Here is a 19411-nt window from a genome sequence, read left to right as displayed (position 1 = left end):
CTACTCCTAATCCTCGGGTCTCGGGTTGGAATCCCGGTCGCACCAAACATGCTCGAACTTTCAGCTGTTGGGGCGTTATAATGTTCGGTCACTATTCGTTGGTAAAAAAGTAGCCCAAGAGTTGGCGGTGGGTGGTGATGACTAGCTGCCTTCCCTCTAGTTTTACACTACTAAATTAGGGACGGCTAGCGCAGATAGCCCTCGAGTAGCTTTGCGCGAAAAACAAAAACAAAACTGATTTTGCACCATCTTGCTCGTGCATCCACGACTTTGTTATTACAGAAACCACAGTAACACACGAGAAAAACAACAACAAAAGACGCGATCAATGTTACAATAATTATCACGTTATTTAAAATAATTGAGTTAACCTCACTGTTTGGTTAGCACTCTTTACTGAGTGTTTCATACAGATAAAATATAAAAATAAAACCATCTTTAACAAGCATACACAATAAAATCGGTAAATTTGAGGGTTAAAAGTTGACTAGCCATTGCCCTCCTAATAGCACAGCGATATGTCTACGAACTTACATTGCTAGAATCTAGGTTTCGATACTCGTGGTGGGTATGCACAAATATAGTTTTGGTTTTGCTTCATCACGTAGAAACTTTGAGAAATAAACAGTTAACTGTTTACCATCAATAACGTATTTAATTGCGTTTATGTTTCTAATACGCTATTAAGTTCAACATAATTAAAAGTGTTTTGCTCCTGATTTTCGTTTGTATTCAATGTCCGGTGCATCACGTTGCAGTGTCCAACAGTAGTCAGCAAGTATTGACGGATTCCAGTTGCCCTGATATCGTTTTTCCATTGTAGCAAAACTGAAGATTTCGATGAAACGGTACGTGTTGGGCAAATTTGGATGTGATTTTCGTGATCAGCAGTCAAAAATCTATAAGGAACACCCAACGGTGTTCAAGAAGCAAAAACTTTATTGTGCAGTGTTACAAACAAATTATTCACCATTATAGCTGTGTGTTATCAGTGACATCTACAGGAGGAATACAGAACTCACGAATGGCACCTTAAATGTAGTTCAAACCATAAAATAAAGTAACTGAGAAACCCTGAGTTTAAAATAATAATAAAAATAAATTTATTATCCTATTATTTACTGTTTCCTCTACACTAAAGTGTCACCAAAGCTTCGTTTCCAGTTATATAATAAGTCCTGAAGCTAGTTTGGTGTTTGTTAGAAGTTGGTGACGACACAAAACTTTAAGTTACCTTTTCTCTGTGTGTCACTATTAAAATAACATTTCTTAACTTTTCTGGATTTCCAGTGGAATGGAACACGTGTGGCAAGTGGAATTTCAACGGCTTTTTGCACAGTATTTTCCCCATCTTTGGCTCTTATCACCGGTTGAAGAGAAACCGACCGGCCCTTGGTGTGTGTTTGTTGATTCTGCTAAAGTCCGCTTTTGTTGTGAGGTAAGATCCGCCACAAACATCCTTGAAATACTGAAAATACAGCCACAAGAGAATTTATTTTTTCACTGTTAAAATTGAATACTGTACATTAAAACTGATGTAGCCATGTGAGATGTGCTTTAGGATGTCTGTCTATGTGGCACACATGTTATCAGTCATTGTGTTTTGTTTTAGGATGTTTGTTCATGTGACACACATGTAATCAGCCAGTGTGTTTTGTTTTAGGATGTCTGTCTATGTGACACACATGCAATCAGTCGGTGTGTTTTGTTTTAGGATGTCTGTCTATGTGACACACATGTAATCAGTCGGTGTGTTTTGTTTTAGGATGTCTGTCTATGTGACACACATGCAATCAGTCGGTGTGTTTTGTTTTAGGATGTCTGTCTATGTGACACACATGTAATCAGTCGGTGTGTTTTGTTTTAGGATGTCTGTCTATGTGACACACATGCAATCAGTCGGTGTGTTTTGTTTTAGGATGTCTGTCTATGTGACACACATGTAATCAGTCGGTGTGTTTTGTTTTAGGATGTCTGTCTATGTGACACACATGCAATCAGTCGGTGTGTTTTGTTTTAGGATGTCTGTCTATGTGACACACATGCAATCAGTCGGTGTGTTTTGTTTTAGGATGTCTGTCTATGTGACACACATGCAATCAGTCGGTGTGTTTTGTTTTAGGATGTCTGTCTATGTGACACACATGCAATCAGTCGGTGTGTTTTGTTTTAGGATGTCTGTCTATGTGACACACATGTAATCAGTCGGTGTGTTTTGGTTTAGGATGTTTGTCTATGTGACACACATGTAATTAGCCAATGTGTTTTGTTTTAGGATGTTTGTCTATGTGACACACATGTAATCATGTGTTTGTATTGACATTGAAGACCAACGTACCAGAGTTATCAATAACACTCTGAGACAAACGATAATTCAGTTGTACTCGTATTACTTTGTTCAGTGCCAACTATATTGTACCAGTAGTATGTGGTAGCGTATTTGTCCATGAATAACTTCTTTTTTCTTTACAGCTATGTCTATGAACATCTTCTTCCCTCCTCAGAGCTATATCCATGAATAACTTCTTCCCTCCTCAGAGTTATAACCACGAATAGCTTCTTCCTTCCTCAACGCTATGTCCATGAATATCTTCTTCTCTCTTTAGAGTTATGCCTATGAATACCTTTTTCCCTCTTCAGAGCTATGTCCATGAATATCTTCTTCCATCCTCAGGGCTGCGTCCATGAATACCTTCCCTTCTCAAGGGTATATCCATGAATAACTTCTTTCCTCTTCAAAGCTATGTCCTTGAACATTATTCTATAGCATTCGGTTGTTGCTAATTTGTAACTTCTATTCTTTTGGTCGTTATAAACTCTCAAACAGTTCCATTGACAAACCATCACTTTTCACGTGATTCACTTCATCGAACGCGTATCTGACATAAAATTCCTTTTCTAAATACACTTTTGATGATCTAATATAACTAATGTTTTGTTATCTGATGTAGGTGGTCTTTGTCTTACAGTACACATCATGCGGTGAGAGATACTTAGGACTGTCTTCACCATGTATGATACAATGATTTATGGAGGTTGACAAATCATTCTTGAATAGGTTTTTAACAAAATACTTGAATGAACAATCTAAAGTCTGTCTTGGGTTGGTTATGGTACTATGCTGTGTGAGAGGGAATTTGTTTGATTTCCAATTTCGCGCAAAGCCGTAAAAATTCTATCTGCGTTGTAGTCAGAAGCTCCGGGTAACTAAAGGGCCACACACACACCACTAGAGCGGTAACCACTTTTAAGCACTGAAGGTTACGGTTACATTTTTATAATCGTCAGTTTAATAGGTAAGATACGTAGTGTTTGTTTTTCTGGTTAAGACAGACAGGTTAAGTTTTGTTTGTTTGTTTGTTTTTGGAATTTCGCACAAAGCTACTCGAGGGCTATCTGTGCTAGCCGTCCCTAATTTAGCAGTGTAAGACTAGAGGGAAGAAGGCAGCTAGTCATCACCACCCACCGCCAACTCTTGGGCTACTCTTTTACCAACGAATAGTGGGATTGACCGTCACATTATACTCCCCCCACGGCTGGGAGGGCGAGCATGTTTAGCGCGACGCGGGCGCGAACCCGCGACCCTCGGATTACGAGTCGCACGCCTTACGCGCTTGGCCATGCCAGGCCCAGACAGGTTAAGACCGGATGTTTTACATTCAGTTGTGTTCATTCACGGGAGAAGATGAAACCGAACAACAAACTGGTATTTGGTTTTACAGAACTTGTTGCCTCGAAAACAACGGACCGGTTTAACTTGTTTTGAACCCTTTTAAAATAATGCGCAAAAATGTTTAGTACACTATAATAAATTTAGTTTACTGCGCCCTTTGTGCTGGGTGTGGCATGTTACTTATCACAATCGGACTGTGCATCGCACTATATGACATGAGTGTACAGTTCTTTCACGTAAATAGCTCACACTTAGTATAACACACACCTGAGGAAGTAAAAATCATTGCTAAGAAAGTTTTAGGCACGTGTGTATACCCCACGAGTCAGCAGCACAGACAAATTACGGAAGACGTAAAAAGTAAAGAATTATTTTTGTCTACATTACGATAAGAAAGTAAAAAAAAACACCTTTACTAAACAACAAATACAGACAAAGATGTAATCCTAAGTTATTTTTTTTGCTTTTAACCAAATAATTACTGGTATTTCTAACAGACGTACATATCAAGTACTTGATGAGGGCGTGGTTAGGTGGTTAGCATGTTTGGTGTGACGGGGATTCAAAATCGCGATTCTCGGGTTACGAGTCGAACGCCTTAACCACCTGGCCATGCTGGGCCCCTCCGACGCGTCATAAAAAAAATAAAAGATATGGTTTAAGGAGAAAAAATAAATAAATGCGTATGCTTAAAATATTACAGGGGTAAACTGATGAAGAAAGGTCTACCTTTTGATAGGGTACTGCATGGCCAGGTCGTTAAGGCACTCGACTCGTAATCCGAGGATGGTGGGTTCAAATCCCATAACATCAAAATACTCTCCCTTTCAGCCGTTTGGGCGTTATAATGTGACGGTCAATCCCACTATTCGATGGTAAAAGAGTAGCCCAAAAGTTGGCGGTGGGTGGTAATGACAAGTTGCTTCCCCTATAGTCATACACTACTAAATTAGGGACGGCTAGCGCAGATAGCCCTCGTGTAACTTTGCGCGAAATTCTAAACAAACCAAACCAAAAATCTTTGAAAGCATTCGGTTGTATAAAGTTTCGTTTTTACTTAAAATTAAGTATGCTTGTAGTAATCTAAACTTCGAGAAGATATTGTAACAGCGGTTTGAGGAATTGATATAAAAAATATCCTTCCCCTTCCACAAATGAAGGTTAAAATACAAGTAATAATCTTTTTATTTTTTGCCTTGGAGTCACGTGGAGCTGTAAACTTCGTGGAAAATTACAAGGAGGTTATGTAAGGATTCGATTTCGTCACTTTGTGGGCAGGGCCATTCTATGGACTTACACGTAACAGAATGTGCTATTTCTTTTCCAAGAAGCTCGAAAACAGTGATCACTGCCCTCTGGTATGTTTAACGTTAATGAAATAAACATTTGTTTGTGACGTATGTAATATGTATTATTAAGTTTTCTTTGTTTGGTTTTGAATTTTGGGCAAAGCTACGCGAACACTATCTGCGCTAGACGTCTCTAATTTAGCAGTTTACGACTATAGGGGAGGCAACTTGTCATTACCACCCACCGCCAACTTTTGAGCTACTATTTTACCAACGAATAGTGGGATTGACTGTCACTTTTAACGTTCCCACGGCTGAAAGGGCGAGCATGTTCGTTGTGACGGGGATTCGAACTCAGGAACCTCGAATTACGAGTAGAGTGCTTTAATCACGTGCCCATGCCGGGGCATGGTAGATAGCTAGTTAGCACTGCTCAACGCCAACTTTTGAGCTACTGTTTGCCAACGAATAAAGTGGGATTGCCAGCCACATTATAAACACCACACAACCAAAAGGAGGAATAAGTTCGGTGAAAAGTTTTCATTCATGAGACTCGAACATTGCTAGTTGAGCACTATAGCTATCTGGCTCTATTTCAATAGGCCAGACATGGCCAGGTGGGTTGAGGCGTTCGACTCGTAATATGAGGGTCGCGGGTTCGAATCCTTATCGCACCAAACATCCTCGCCCTTTCAACCGTGGGGCGTTATAATGTAGGTCAATCCCACTATTTGTTGGTAAAAGAGTAGCCCAAGAGATGGCGGTGGGTGGTGATGACTAGCTGCTTTCCCTCTAGTCTTACACTGCTACATAAGGGACGGCTAGCACGGATAGCCCTCGTGTATCTTTGCTCGAAATTCAAAAAAAAAAACAAACATATTTTAATACTGATCAGATTTAGGAAAATATTTCTCCGGGAGATTTAGTAGGCTTGGGGAGCGTGGAAAAGAAACTGGAAGTCTTTGACTTCCTTTTCTCTGAATATGTCGCGAGTTTAGTTCCTATTACAAAATTATAATAGTCATTTCGTCATCTTTATGAAATTAGAACTTAAAACCACAATTTTTTTTTTTCCTGAGAGACCGAATAATTCTTTAAATCCGTTAACTTTCCATTAAAACTAACATGGATGGTGTAACAGTAGCCGAGATATGACACCCACAAGTGTAACAGTTTCTCCCGCCATGGAAAAGAAAAGAGCTGTGAATATTCACGTGGGAGGTTCTGCGACCAAGAGGAGGCAAAACGCGCTTCCGAGGGTCGCGAGTTCGAATCTCCGTCACACCAACCATGCTCGCCCTTTCAGCCATGGGGCGTTATAAAATGAGGTCAATCCCACTATTCGTTGGTAAAAGAGTAGCCCAATAGTTGGCGGTCGGTGGTGATGACTAGTTGCCTTCCCTCCAGCCTTACGTTGCTAAATTAAGGATGGCTAACGCAGATAACCCTCGTGAAGCTTTGCGCGAAATTCAAAAACATACAAACAAACAAAAATCCAATGTAGCTCTTTTCAAGGCTTGACTTTGAAATTATTTTGATCAGAAGACTGAACCTTAATCTTGAAATATATTTTGCAGAATTGAGGGAAAATACGAAAATTATATGTTTGACAATCACATCATTTATTTACGACCATAGTTTCTCCAGTAAAGGCGTCATCAGCTGCACATTGATCTGTTTTGTAACAGGTTGATACATATTTAAAGCAAAGAAAAGGATGTGACGTTAACATTCACCTTGAGACAAGTGTGGTAAGATGTTGGAACGAGCTCAAGCTGGTTTGGTTGTTTAGAACTTACCTTAATTTCTTTTTAGACGTCTGTTTATTTCTGAAGTTTCCAGAGTGTCTAGTTGTTTGTCTTTTTTACAGATATGTAATAATTTGCTGGTTTTTGTCCAGACAAATTGGTGTTTAGTTTTAATAAGATACGCAAATGACGAACCCATTAAAAAAAATCCATTCCTGTTTTAAAATGTTCCTTGATCAATAATTTGTTTTATTTGAGAAACTGTTTCAATGCTGTGTGTTGAAGAACCGTGTAATCATTTGTTCAAGTAAGTTAACATTTTTTCTAGCTAGCCCTAGATTTCAGTCTCAGCTACTAAGATTTGTGTTACAGGCTAATAATTTAAAACGTTCTATATGTTAGCGAATCTAGAAGTAACTAGTACATACGAGAAGAAATCCACGTCCGTTAATAAGCGGACAACAAGCGTTTTGGATGACACGGACCAAAACTTGAATTATAAGCTCCAAAAGGAAAGACATTTGTGACTTTTGTTGGCCGCCCTAGCCCAGTGGTTCAGCGGCGTATCTGCGCGCTTACAACGCTAAAAACCGGATTTCAATACACGTGAAGGACAGAGCAAAGATGGCTCATTGTGTAGCTTTGTGGTTAATTACAAACAAAGAGACTTTTTTTTTTAGGTATCATAATGTTGTGACAGATGCAACCATTTTTTGACGATATGTTTGTTTAAAGTAGGACCTGGCCGTATGTTTTTCGTGACACGAATAACAAGAACCACTGTTACAGTTAAGCTAAAAACACGGTTAGGACTTTGTAACTTAGGAACTCCAATAACGATTTATTGATTGTATTTCCACATAAGTCTTCGGACTTACAATACTAAAATGAGGAGTTCGAGTCCCCTTGGTGAACATAGTAGATAGTCCAATGTGATTTTGCTATTAGAAAACACAGCTATATTATAAAGAAAATATGCTGCGATGATATATCACATTTTTCGATCTGCGTAACTTCAAATTAGGTAATTTTTGTTATTCGTAAATATAGTAACTGAACCAGTAAGTTAATTAGTTATTTATAATGTGTGTGTTTTTTTCGTATAGCAAAGCCACAAAGGGCTATCTGCTCAGCCCACCGAGGGGAATCGAACCCCTGATTTTAGCGTTGTAAATCCGGAGACATACTGCTGTACTAGCGGGGGGCAGTTATTTATAATCGTCGTGATTTGAAGTCCTAATGATTGAGTCATCTTCAAAGCGGCTGTTTATATTAACGTTTCTTGGTGTTTACTAAACGACAGCCCTTGTTAAAAGCTAGAAGAAATCAAAATTAGTAGAATGTACAGTGAAAGAGATTCATTCAGATCGCTAAGACATTTAACGAAATGCAGAAAAGCGAGCGAGAGTTTTGAAATAAAAGTCAGTGGAGATTCTCACGGGTGGGACATATTCCAGTTCGGTCACTGGCCAGTTTTCCTAGAAAACATTCCTAGTTATAATATAAATTAAACGATTAACAAAAAAAGATAAAGCCGCCGACTACGTCATCAGATGACAACAACCTCCAACAGTAGCGAAATGTGAAAGGGAGAATTCAGTTTGAAAGTTTCCTGCCTCCCATTAACAACTTGTTCAACTGAACAACTTCTCTCATTACATAGGTTTCAGTTTTGTTTTTGTGCTTCTATACTATGTTTCATAAAAATTTAGCATCCTCAGGAGTATAAATAAATTTGGATGTAAATGACACTGTTGTTAGCAGTGAATACTAATAATTATAAAATCGTACTGTATAAAACTTTCTCCTAATTTCCGCCCCCCCCCCCGCTAGTACAGCAGTATGTCTACGGATTTACAACGCCAAAATCAGGGGTTCGATTCTCCTCGGTGGGCTCAGCAGATAGCCCCATGTGGCTTCGCTGTAAGAAAACACAAACACATTCTCCTAATTTCCACATTAGGAGAACTGTATTAAACGTGCTGTTTCAAGACTCTAAGAAAAATTTAGCTGCATTATGAAATGGTTTGATGTTTCATTAGGGGCAGTATGTCGTGCGCACGTGTGCTCAAGATACGAGACATGGCCTTTAGATCTGTGTAGTTTAATTTAAAAGGAACGTACTGTGGGTAAAAATAGCACGATAACAGAATAATTTGAAAGGAAATTTCATCATCTGTTATTTGAACTTGACGTAATTAGTAAGAGAAGAAAAAAACGTGAGCAACATGTGAACCTTGTAATGAGAACCACTGTGGTTTGAAATGAACATAATTTTGGTGTTATCTTAAATCATTTCTCAGTACTCTGGTCAGTAAACTGTGATTACTTCATAATTACTCTTTGTAATATACTTATTCTAAAAAAAAATGTTTTACTTAGAAGAAACAACAAACTGTTGTAAAATATGGAAGAGGGTTAACCCTTTTCATACATCAAATAATTAATTTTACAGTGGTATTTCTATATGGTTGTAGAAACCTTTCTTTTTAAACATCCATACTAAGCAGTTGGCGTGTTTATGTAGCTAACTGTTCGATCATATTTTCAATGACGCTTATGAGATATGAAAATAAAATTGGATTTACTATTCATTGAAGTATTTCAGTATCTAACACATTAGCGGGAAATAAAGAGCTTTATGTCCATTTTTTTAAATCGTACGGAACAATTTCGAGAAATTTGTATTTGTTTCGTTTTAAAAGTTTTGTTTGTAATTAAGCACAAAGCTACACAATAAGCTCTCTGTGCTCTACTCGTCACGGGTATCGAAACCCAGTTTCTAGCGTTGTAAGTGCGTAGACATGCCACTAGAGGGGGCCGTTTTAAAAGTCTTGTTTGTAATTAAGCACAAAGCTACACAATAAGCTCTCTGTGCTCTACTCATCACGCGTATCGAAACCCAGTTTCTAGCGTTGTAAGTGCGTAGACATGCCACTAGAGGGGGAGCCGTTTTAAAAGTTTTGTTTGTAATTAAGCACAAAGCTACACAATAAGCTCTCTCTGCTCTACTCATCACGGGTATCGAAACCCAGTTTCTAGCGTTGTAAGTGCGTAGACACGCCACTAGAAGGGGGGCCGTTTTAAAAGGTGCCGTGAAGGAAAAGTTGCAAAAATATTTTTAAAATGTATCTAAAAAGTTTTCAGCTTGAATATTAATTTTTTATAAATAACCTGAAATATCATGTAATACATAATTATTTAAAACACGAATACTGATTAAAGTTATTTTAGTAATATCGAGTTATGATGTAGATTCATATGCGTCTGTGAGGTCAATTGTTTTCACCTTTGACACCACAATTGTATAACAAATGGTGCGATAGCCGCTACTTCGTAATAAAAACATGTTATTCAACACTGCTTTTGTTTCCTTGTTTTTGTAAGATTTTAAAATTACAGCAAAACGATGAAACGTTCTCTTAGTTAGTCTTACAATAATCAGGGCTCGGCCGTCACTTAGCGGTTATTGTGTCGGCTGAGTATCGATAGGTCCAAGGTTCGACTTTGCAATATTCTGCCAAATTCACTCTCTACATTTTTGGCTCCAGGATCGTTATAAAAGTGACAGTCAATCTAGTTGAGAGTAGTTGAGTAGGCGGTATATGCTGCTGACTTTTTGCCCCTATTCCTTTGATTAGGAGTTCTGCCTTGGGGACAAATATAGCTAAACCTTGAAGACTGGCTTGAACGTTTAACCCAAATGCTGCACAAGCTGCCGCTCAGGATGAAAGTGCCGATTGTCTTCAAAACTAAATTTTAAAAAATGCAAAAATAAAAACTCACAAAAGAATTATAGGGCATCTCTTGCAGGCTGATCTTTACATAATACAAAGTTTAGACAGTGCCTAATAAACAAGCCAAACGTACAATAAGAAACCATCCTTTACTTAGTTTCTAACAATCATATACGTATACGTGGGTTGTCAGGTAGTGAGAGAGTTCGACTCGTAACATGCAGGTTGCGGGTTCGAATCCCGGTCGCACCAAACATGCTCGCCCTTTCAGCCGTGGGGACGTTATAATGTTACGATCAGTCCCACTGTTCATTGGTAAAAGAGTAGCCCAAGAGTTGGCGGTGAGTGGTGATGACTAGATGCCTCCCCTCTAGTCTTACACTGCTAAATTAGGAACGGCTAGCGCAGATAAAGGCCTGGCATGGCCTAGCGCGTTAAGGCGTGCGCTTCGCAATCTGAGGGTCGCGGGTTCGCGCCCGAGTCACGCCAAATATGCTCGCCCTTTGCCGTGGGGGCGTTATAATGTTACGGTCAATCCCACTTTTCGTTCGTAAAAGAGTAGCCCAAGGGTTGGCGGTGGGTGGTGATGACTAGCTGCTTTCCCTCTAGTCTTACACTACTAAATTAGGGACGGCTCGGTGCAGTGGGCTAACAACCTACTCACTTAAATACCTGTTCATGAAACCGCATGTGATTGCGGCCCTATGTTCCTTGACGGAATCGAGTGGTAGATGGTGATGATGAACGCAGATAGCCCTCGTGTAGCTGTCTTTGCACACAATTCAAACTGGTCGTGAAGCTTATGTTCCAAGAATAAAAACGTCCTTAAGAAACAATTCAATTAGTTTACATCACAAAATGTGAACATAACACTCTACTTCCGTCACCTAACTAATAAACTTCTTTGTTAATTATGTACACGTATACATAATTAATTTATGCACACATGTATATAATTAACAAAATAGTTACAAGATTTAAACTTTTATATATATATACATATCATTGCAGCAATTATTTCAATATTTTGTCATCGCACATTTTAAAATAAAAGGAAAAAGTACGCCATTTTTAAGTAGATTATTATAAGTGTATTTCGAGGTCGTACACCACTCATTGGTCGATATTATAGCACTGGCTATGACGTCATCGTAAGCTTGATAAATATTATATGTTGAATAGATAAATACTCAACTGTGAAATAACGTGGTTATACTCCCTTAATGATATTGGATTAATGAAGCACTTAAGGTTTTTGTTTTGAATTTACTTTCGAGATATTCGGTAAGAGCTGAAAATAAAACTACGAATATGTTTGTTTAAAAACTAATTTACATTTGTGTTATTTGACATATATTGAACTCACACAGGAAGAAACTGTATTTCAGTATCAATGGTAAAAAGAGAAAAAACAAAATTAGGTGTGTTTTTCTGGATCGAAGCTACACTACAGGGTGATGTGGACTTAGTTCACCAAGGGTATATCGACCAACGAATTTTGAAAGTCTGTAAACTTACCGCTGATCAACTCGAAGATAATTATTTTGAAATCAAATAAATTTAACAAAATTTTCTTGTTCATCGGTTGATTATTTTCAAAGATGATTTGTGGTGTGAAACACAATGTTCAACTGCAAATGGTGTGTTTTATTTCCACTATATGTAATGACACCAAAACTATAAATGGTGCGTTTTATTTCCCTATATGTAATCACACCACAAGTATAAACGGTGTGTTTTATTTCCGCTATATGTAATGACACCACAAGTATAAATGGTGTGTTTTATTTTCCCCTATATGTAATGACACCACAAGTATAAACGGTGTGTTTTATTTTCCCTATATGTAATGACACCACAAGTATAAATGGCGTGTTTTATTTTCCCTATATGTAATGACATCACAAGTATAAATGGTGTGTTTTATTTTCCCTATATGTAATGACATCACAAGTAAAAACGGTGTGTTTTATTTTCCCTATATGTAGTGACATCACAAGTAAAAACGGTGTGTTTTATTTTCCCTATATGTAATGACACCACAAGTATAAATGGTGTGTTTTATCTACCCTATATGTAATGACATCACAACTATAAACGGTGTGTTTTATTTTCCCTATATGTAATGACACCACAAGTATAAACGGTGTGTTTTATTTTCCCTATATGTAATGACATCACAAGTATAAATGGTGTGTTTTATTTTCCCTATATGTAATGACATCACAAGTAAAAACGGTGTGTTTTATTTTCCCTATATGTAATGACACCACAAGTATAAATGGTGTGTTTTATCTTCCCTATATGTAATGACATCACAACTATAAACGGTGTGTTTTATTTTCCCTATATGTAATGACACCACAAGTATAAACGGTGTGTTTTATTTTCCCTATATGTAATGACATCACAAGTATAAATGGCGTGTTTTATTTTCCCTATATGTAATGACATCACAAGTATAAATGGTGTGTTTTATTTTCCCTATATGTAATGACATCACAACTATAAACGGTGTGTTTTATTTTCCCTATATGTAATGACACCACAAGTATAAACGGTGTGTTTTATTTTCCCTATATGTAATGACACCACAAGTATAAATGGTGTGTTTTATTTTCCCTATATGTAATGACATCACAAGTATAAATGGTGTGTTTTATTTTCCCTATATGTAATGACATCACAAGTATAAATGGTGTGTTTTATTTTCGTTATATGTAATGACATCACAAGTATAAATGGTGTGTTTTATTTTCCCCTATATGTAATGACACCACAAGTATAAACGGTGTGTTTTATTTTCCCTATATGTAATGACACCACAAGTATAAATGGCGTGTTTTATTTTCCCTATATGTAATGACATCACAAGTAAAAATGGTGTGTTTTATTTTCCCTATATGTAATGACATCACAAGTATAAATGGTGTGTTTTATTTTCCCTATATGTAATGACATCACAAGTATAAACGGTGTGTTTTATTTTCCCTATATGTAATGAGACCACAAGTAAAAATGGTGTGTTTTATTTTCCCTATATGTAATGACATCACAAGTATAAACGGTGTGTTTTATTTTCCCTATATGTAATGACACCACAAGTAAAAACGGTGTGTTTTATTTTCCCTATATGTAGTGACATCACAAGTAAAAATGGTGTGTTTTATTTTCCCTATATGTAATGACACCACAAGTAAAAATGGTGTGTTTTATTTTCCCTATATGTAGTGACATCACAAGTAAAAATGGTGTGTTTTATTTTCCCTATATGTAATGACATCACAAGTATAAACGGTGTGTTTTATTTTCCCTATATGTAATGACATCACAAGTATAAACGGTGTGTTTTATTTTTTCTATATGTAATGACACCACAAGTATAAATGGTGTGTTTTATTTTCCCTATATGTAATGACACCACAAGTATAAATGGTGTGTTTTATTTTCCCTATATGTAATGACATCACAAGTAAAAACGGTGTGTTTTATTTTCCCTATATGTAATGACACCACAAGTATAAATGGTGTGTTTTATCTTCCCTATATGTAATGACATCACAACTATAAACGGTGTGTTTTATTTTCCCTATATGTAATGACATCACAAGTATAAACGGTGTGTTTTATTTTCCCTATATGTAATGACATCACAAGTAAAAACTGGTGTGTTTTATTTTCCCTATATGTAATGACACCACAAGTATAAACGGTGTATTTTATTTTCCCTATATGTAATGGCACCACAAGTAAAAACGGTGTGTTTTATTTTCCCTATATGTAATGACACCACAAGTAAAAACGGTGTGTTTTATTTTCCCTGTATGTAATGACATCACAAGTAAAAATGGTGTGTTTTATTTTCCTTATATGTAATGACATCACAAGTATAAACGGTGTGTTTTATTAACCACAACCCATTAATTACAATACACCTGGCAAGCATGAACAAAAAAATGGAATCTTTGAACTTATTTCTTGTAAGATTTAACGAGTAGAAACGAGTTGAAGCCAAACAAAGAAATTATCTCTCATTTTTAATGATTTTCAGGAATGTGGCCACGGATGGACTTCTATGAAGGGGCGAGTAGCTTTTTGGTTCACCTTGAACCTCTTGACATACGAAGGCCTAGTGACTTTTAAACTCTTTGGTCAACAGTGTGATCGTTGCAAGGCTGGGCGTTACGAGCCCGCTATGTGGTATCCAGAAGAAGTTATGAAGGTAACGCGTTTTTGTTATCGTTAAATTTTAAGTAAAACGCGATGTTCGGTTTGTCCAACGCCATCTGCTTGTTTCTTTTTCCTGATTTTTTGCTCAAAGCTACAGAGTTGTTTATTTTCGAATATTAGTGCAAAAACAAATACCAGAAACCTCAGAACTTATCTGTGCTATTTGTCCGTTATTTTATAGGCATAGTTAATCATAGTCACCCACCCACTGATTCTTAAGGTACTTTTTTTTACACACGACCTCAAAGTGCAGAGCGCGTTTTAGCGGTAACGTGCCGCGAACCATGAATCCTCGGATTCACAGTTCAGACACGCTAATCAGTAGATCATGCCTGTGACTTTTATCTGAGGAAAAAGCTTTTACCTCGGCCTGCACGCGATTCTTGAGTGTTGTTATATCCTACTTTGGAATAATGACGTACGATTACGTGAGAATAAATTGTGAATGACATCTGATTTTTGAAACTCTAATGGCAACTTAAACTTTTGTTTTTGTATTCACAATAAAGCTATTAAACCTATTTGCTGCCGCCCCTAACTCTAAACTACTCTTTAGAGTGAAGGTTGTCAGTTAACAGTAAGTTATCATTAAAAGTCCACGCTAAAGAATTTTCTGTCACCCCTATAACGCACATAACCAGAGTGAATATTGCCTGGTATCTCATCGATTCTAAACCGGTTCACTAGTTTCGAAATCCAAAGCTCCATTTTACGCCCAGATGAATGAAATATGGACTATATCGTCGGCAGTCAACCGGAATGCTAATTTTATACTGTTTGTCAACATATTCATTTATACGGAAGTAATAAGCGTGTATGACGTCATAGAAAAAAACAAAAGAGCGTCCATGTCGCCATTTAAGTAAATACAGTAGCAGTTAGTAATTGTGTTTTTGTACTTATTTTTACAGGTCTTAGCGAACGTTTATAACCGAGTAGGACAGGTTTATTACGGTTTTTATCTGCCACCAATCCACAGAAGTCGCAGACCGGGAAGCCTCGCACGCCGCACAACAGCGACCTCTGCCAGGCCTGTAAAGATGGCGTGTGTACCGAACGAAGGTGATAAACCGTCTCGAGTGAATCTTAGAAACAATATGATCGCAAGCTGAAAGAAAACAAGTAATATAGAAGTAAAACAGCTCTGGAAACACGTTTCTTGCCTTCTAAAATAGCGGGTGATAATTCGGCGAGAAACCTGAGAGAAATTGTGAAAAAAATAAAGACACCACGCTTGTTATTCGATCTTTCAAACTCCATTTCAGAATTTTTGGAAATGTTTTTTTCCTATTTAAAAACATATTTTATTGCTTTTAGTTTAAAGGCTATTTTACAAAGATAGAACATACAATATGCTATTTTTTTATTATATTTGTTATTTAGTGTTTTGTTTCCGTTGTTACTGTTTCATCATGGCTACCTTAATTGTCATTATGACAGCTTTAACTTCAAAAATCAGTGGTTTTATCCTAGAAATTCTATTTGGTTTCAGAGTTAGGACCTCATTAAAATAATTATTATGGTTTTTTCTCTAGATCTTTAAAGAAACATGAACTTCAGGTTTTTATTTTGATGAATATTTATAATGAAAATATAAAACTTGAGTCTGTTCTTTGTGAATATACTGTATAATATTGTTATATAGAACAACGATAGAGGGCGCTGGTGTGTGAATGCGTTTCGGGCAAGCAGGAGACCCTTCAGTAAAGGAACATCAGTCCTTTAAATAACCTATGTTTTTTTTATTATTGTGCAGAATATAAAGCAGAACATTTTGTTTGTTAAAAAGTACCTTATAGTAGTTAAGATAAACTGTGAGATATTTATAGATGGAAAAACGAAGCCTTAAGAATAAGTAAATATGCTTAACATTTGTTATTGTGAACTTTTTCTTATACACGAAACATCTTAGTTTTAAATAATTGGCTTTATAATGTTTACTTTGTGTACCTAATGCACTTACTAAACTAATACTGTTGCTAAGTGATTGTTATTATTATTTTTCCAAGAGAGGTATTGCTTCCCTTATGTACCAATAGCTTTGAAGCTACTCATAGAGGCCATCTAGGAATTTATTTTTCCATGCAAAACCTATACTAACTTTACGTAAGTCAAATAAAGCTAAACTGTCGACTGTTCCGTGTAAAATTACGGTTGATAGGATTTGAAGGAAGTCTCTAATTGTTTAGTCGTAGAAGCCCTTGATGATTCATATCTGGCTCTATTCGTAAATAGACCTTCCACGAGGTCCACTGTATCTCAGTTCGACTCACAGATCCTAATAGTGGTCATTTTAGTGTTTTTAAGAGCAAGAGAGGCTACACGAGCATCATTCGATAGGTCTTAGGGTCAAATGGGGATTAACTTTATATATGTCCCACCAGTGGGCCTCTACTGCCTCTACTTGTATCTACAATATTGTGACCTATGTAAAGAGGTCTCTGAAAATAAAGTCGTGTAAGCAAAGATAGAGTGACACGTGTTTTTTTTAAACAAACGGCATCTTAACAAACGGCCATACTGATAGTCACTGACTATTGATAGCCAGGCCGTTGTCAGTGCCTATTAATAGTCAGGCCGTTTTCAGTGACTATTGATAGCCAGGCAGTTGTCAGTGACTATTGAGAGCCAGACCGTTGTCAGTGACTATTGATAACCAAGCCGTTGTCAGTGACTATTGATAGCCAGGCCGTTGTCAGTGACTATTGATAGCCAGGCCGTTGTCAGTGACTATTGATAGCCAGGCCGTTGTCCGTGACTATTGATAGCCAGACCATTGTCGGTGACTATTGATAGCGAGGCCGTTGTCAGTGCCTATTGATAGCCAGGCCGTTGTCAGTGCCTATTGATAGCCAAGCCGTTGTCAGTGACTATTGATAGCGAGGCCGTTGTCAGTGCCTATTGATAGCCAGGCCGTTGTCAGTGCCTATTGATAGCCAGCCGTTGCCAGTGCCTATTGATAGCCAGGCCGTTGTCAGTGACTATTGATAGCCAGGCTATTGATAGCGAGGCCGTTGTCAGTGCTTATTGATAGCGAGGCCGTTGCCAGTGACTATTGTTACAGCACTTTTACCATCTCCCGTAACTGAGTTGTCATTCTGGATGTAAGAATTGTTTTTAAGTGTGATATAAAATAAGTAAAGTCTTGTTTTAAATATAACACACGAACTTGATGCAAAGTTTTGTACTGATTGTTTTACGCAAGAACTCAGTGCCACCTACATTGTTCCAATATATATATATATATATATATTTCTGAATATATTAAAGCAAATAAGCATAGTAATTCATTTAAAATAAATACTGCTTAGTATTAACGAAAGTATTTGATGTTTCCAGAAAGACCCCTTAAAAATTCAAATAACTGAACTTTGATCCAAGTAAGGGTTTATGGTGAGTCCAGTTGACGTAAATAATGCCACAACACAATAAAGGTGTTTATAACAGTAGCGATTTTATTAAAACTTGAAAACAAAGTATAACTTTATCATACGTGAATCCTTTACATTTCACTTGGTGCTATCTCCTACTAACTGTTTACACACCGTGTAACTGTGGTTACACATGTGTTTAGATAAATCTCTTGGTTCGTGTAACAAAAAAGATAATCAAATTGTTTTTTTTCACACATTATTACTGTTTATTTTTTCTAAGCTAATGCTTACAATGGCGTCACCAACTACTAACATTTTATTATAGTGTGGTAATTGTATTTTTTATAACTTTATATATATATATGTATTTAATAATGGATTGTTATTCTTAACACAAAGTTCATGATACTTGTTTTCCAGTTTACTTATTCTAATATTGCAGCTAGAATATATATATAAATATATTAATTTTTTTGTATTGCTAGTGTTAAACATAACTTGTGTAGCTACTGACGTTATTATTTTTATATGTATTTTTGTATTTATTTCTGTTGCTACATTGAATCCAATTTTAGGCTGGTCTTCTACACCAGCAACCTTCTAAGTCTTGTAGCTAAATAGTTCAAAGGTTACCCTTTATCCTGTTATATTTTGCATGATTTAGTTAGCCATAGTTCCGCACGTACTAGCATAATATATGTGTATAATCAATTTCATTCATTACAAAGTCAAATAGGTCTTATGTTCACACGACATAAGTGCCCTGTAATCATTCACTCTACTTCACGTAACACTTCTACTGGGTGTCAAAGGAGTCCATTTTGTGTCATCGATCGAGAACAGTTAGAACTTGATAGTGACGACTTTTATATACACATTTGAGGCGTGTTACGTCACGCCTCTCCAACCATGAAACATATAATCTATGTGGACGAGTACCATTTGACGTAATGCTTTGAAACGTTAAGTTTAGTTTAAGAAATTAATAAAACACCGCTTTGTATAGTTAAAAGCAAAAAAAAAGCTATCTTTTATTGTTTCTTTATTACTGTGAAATTATATAGATTACTCAAAAGGACAATAAACCAAGTAACTAGCAATAAAAGGATTTTCGAAACAGCCTTTTTTAAAATTATTTTTATTTCACAGAACTCACGCTGCTTGGAGTGTAGAATTTTTTACTTCAGACGTTATAAATATTGTTAAAATCCAGCTATATATATATTCTTGAATTACAATTTTGAGAAGATAAAAGGGGATAGATAATTAACGTTTTAGTGTAATTTAAAAAGTTTCACCAACACTGATGTACTCACTCGAGCTGATGAATAGGATGCACGACAATTTTTAGAAGCTATTA

At 36.7% G+C, this 19411-nt stretch overlaps 1 long non-coding RNA gene and 1 pseudogene across 2 annotated transcripts in view; one reads left to right on the top strand and one right to left on the bottom strand.

The window, feature by feature from the left end:
• The window catches only part of LOC143254278 (receptor-transporting protein 3-like), a 62919-nt pseudogene extending 43747 nt beyond the window's left edge, over positions 1–19172 (top strand). The window contains exons 4-6 of the transcript XR_013030123.1: positions 1291–1438; positions 14499–14669; positions 15589–19172. The product of XR_013030123.1 is annotated as a receptor-transporting protein 3-like (transcript). The remainder of the gene's footprint in view (positions 1–1290; positions 1439–14498; positions 14670–15588) is intronic.
• Positions 1293–5002, bottom strand: LOC143254280 (uncharacterized). Its single transcript, XR_013030124.1, has 2 exons — positions 4403–5002; positions 1293–1468 (listed from the first exon to the last, which is right to left on the bottom strand). It is a non-coding gene; the product is annotated as an uncharacterized LOC143254280 (long non-coding RNA).
• Positions 19173–19411: the final 239 nt, after the last annotated feature.

Source organism: Tachypleus tridentatus, chromosome 6, assembly GCF_004210375.1.
Source record: "Tachypleus tridentatus isolate NWPU-2018 chromosome 6, ASM421037v1, whole genome shotgun sequence".
NCBI lineage: Eukaryota > Metazoa > Arthropoda > Merostomata > Xiphosura > Limulidae > Tachypleus > Tachypleus tridentatus.
Note: the sequence above shows the minus strand (reverse complement) of the source record. Positions and strands in the feature narration are given on the sequence as shown.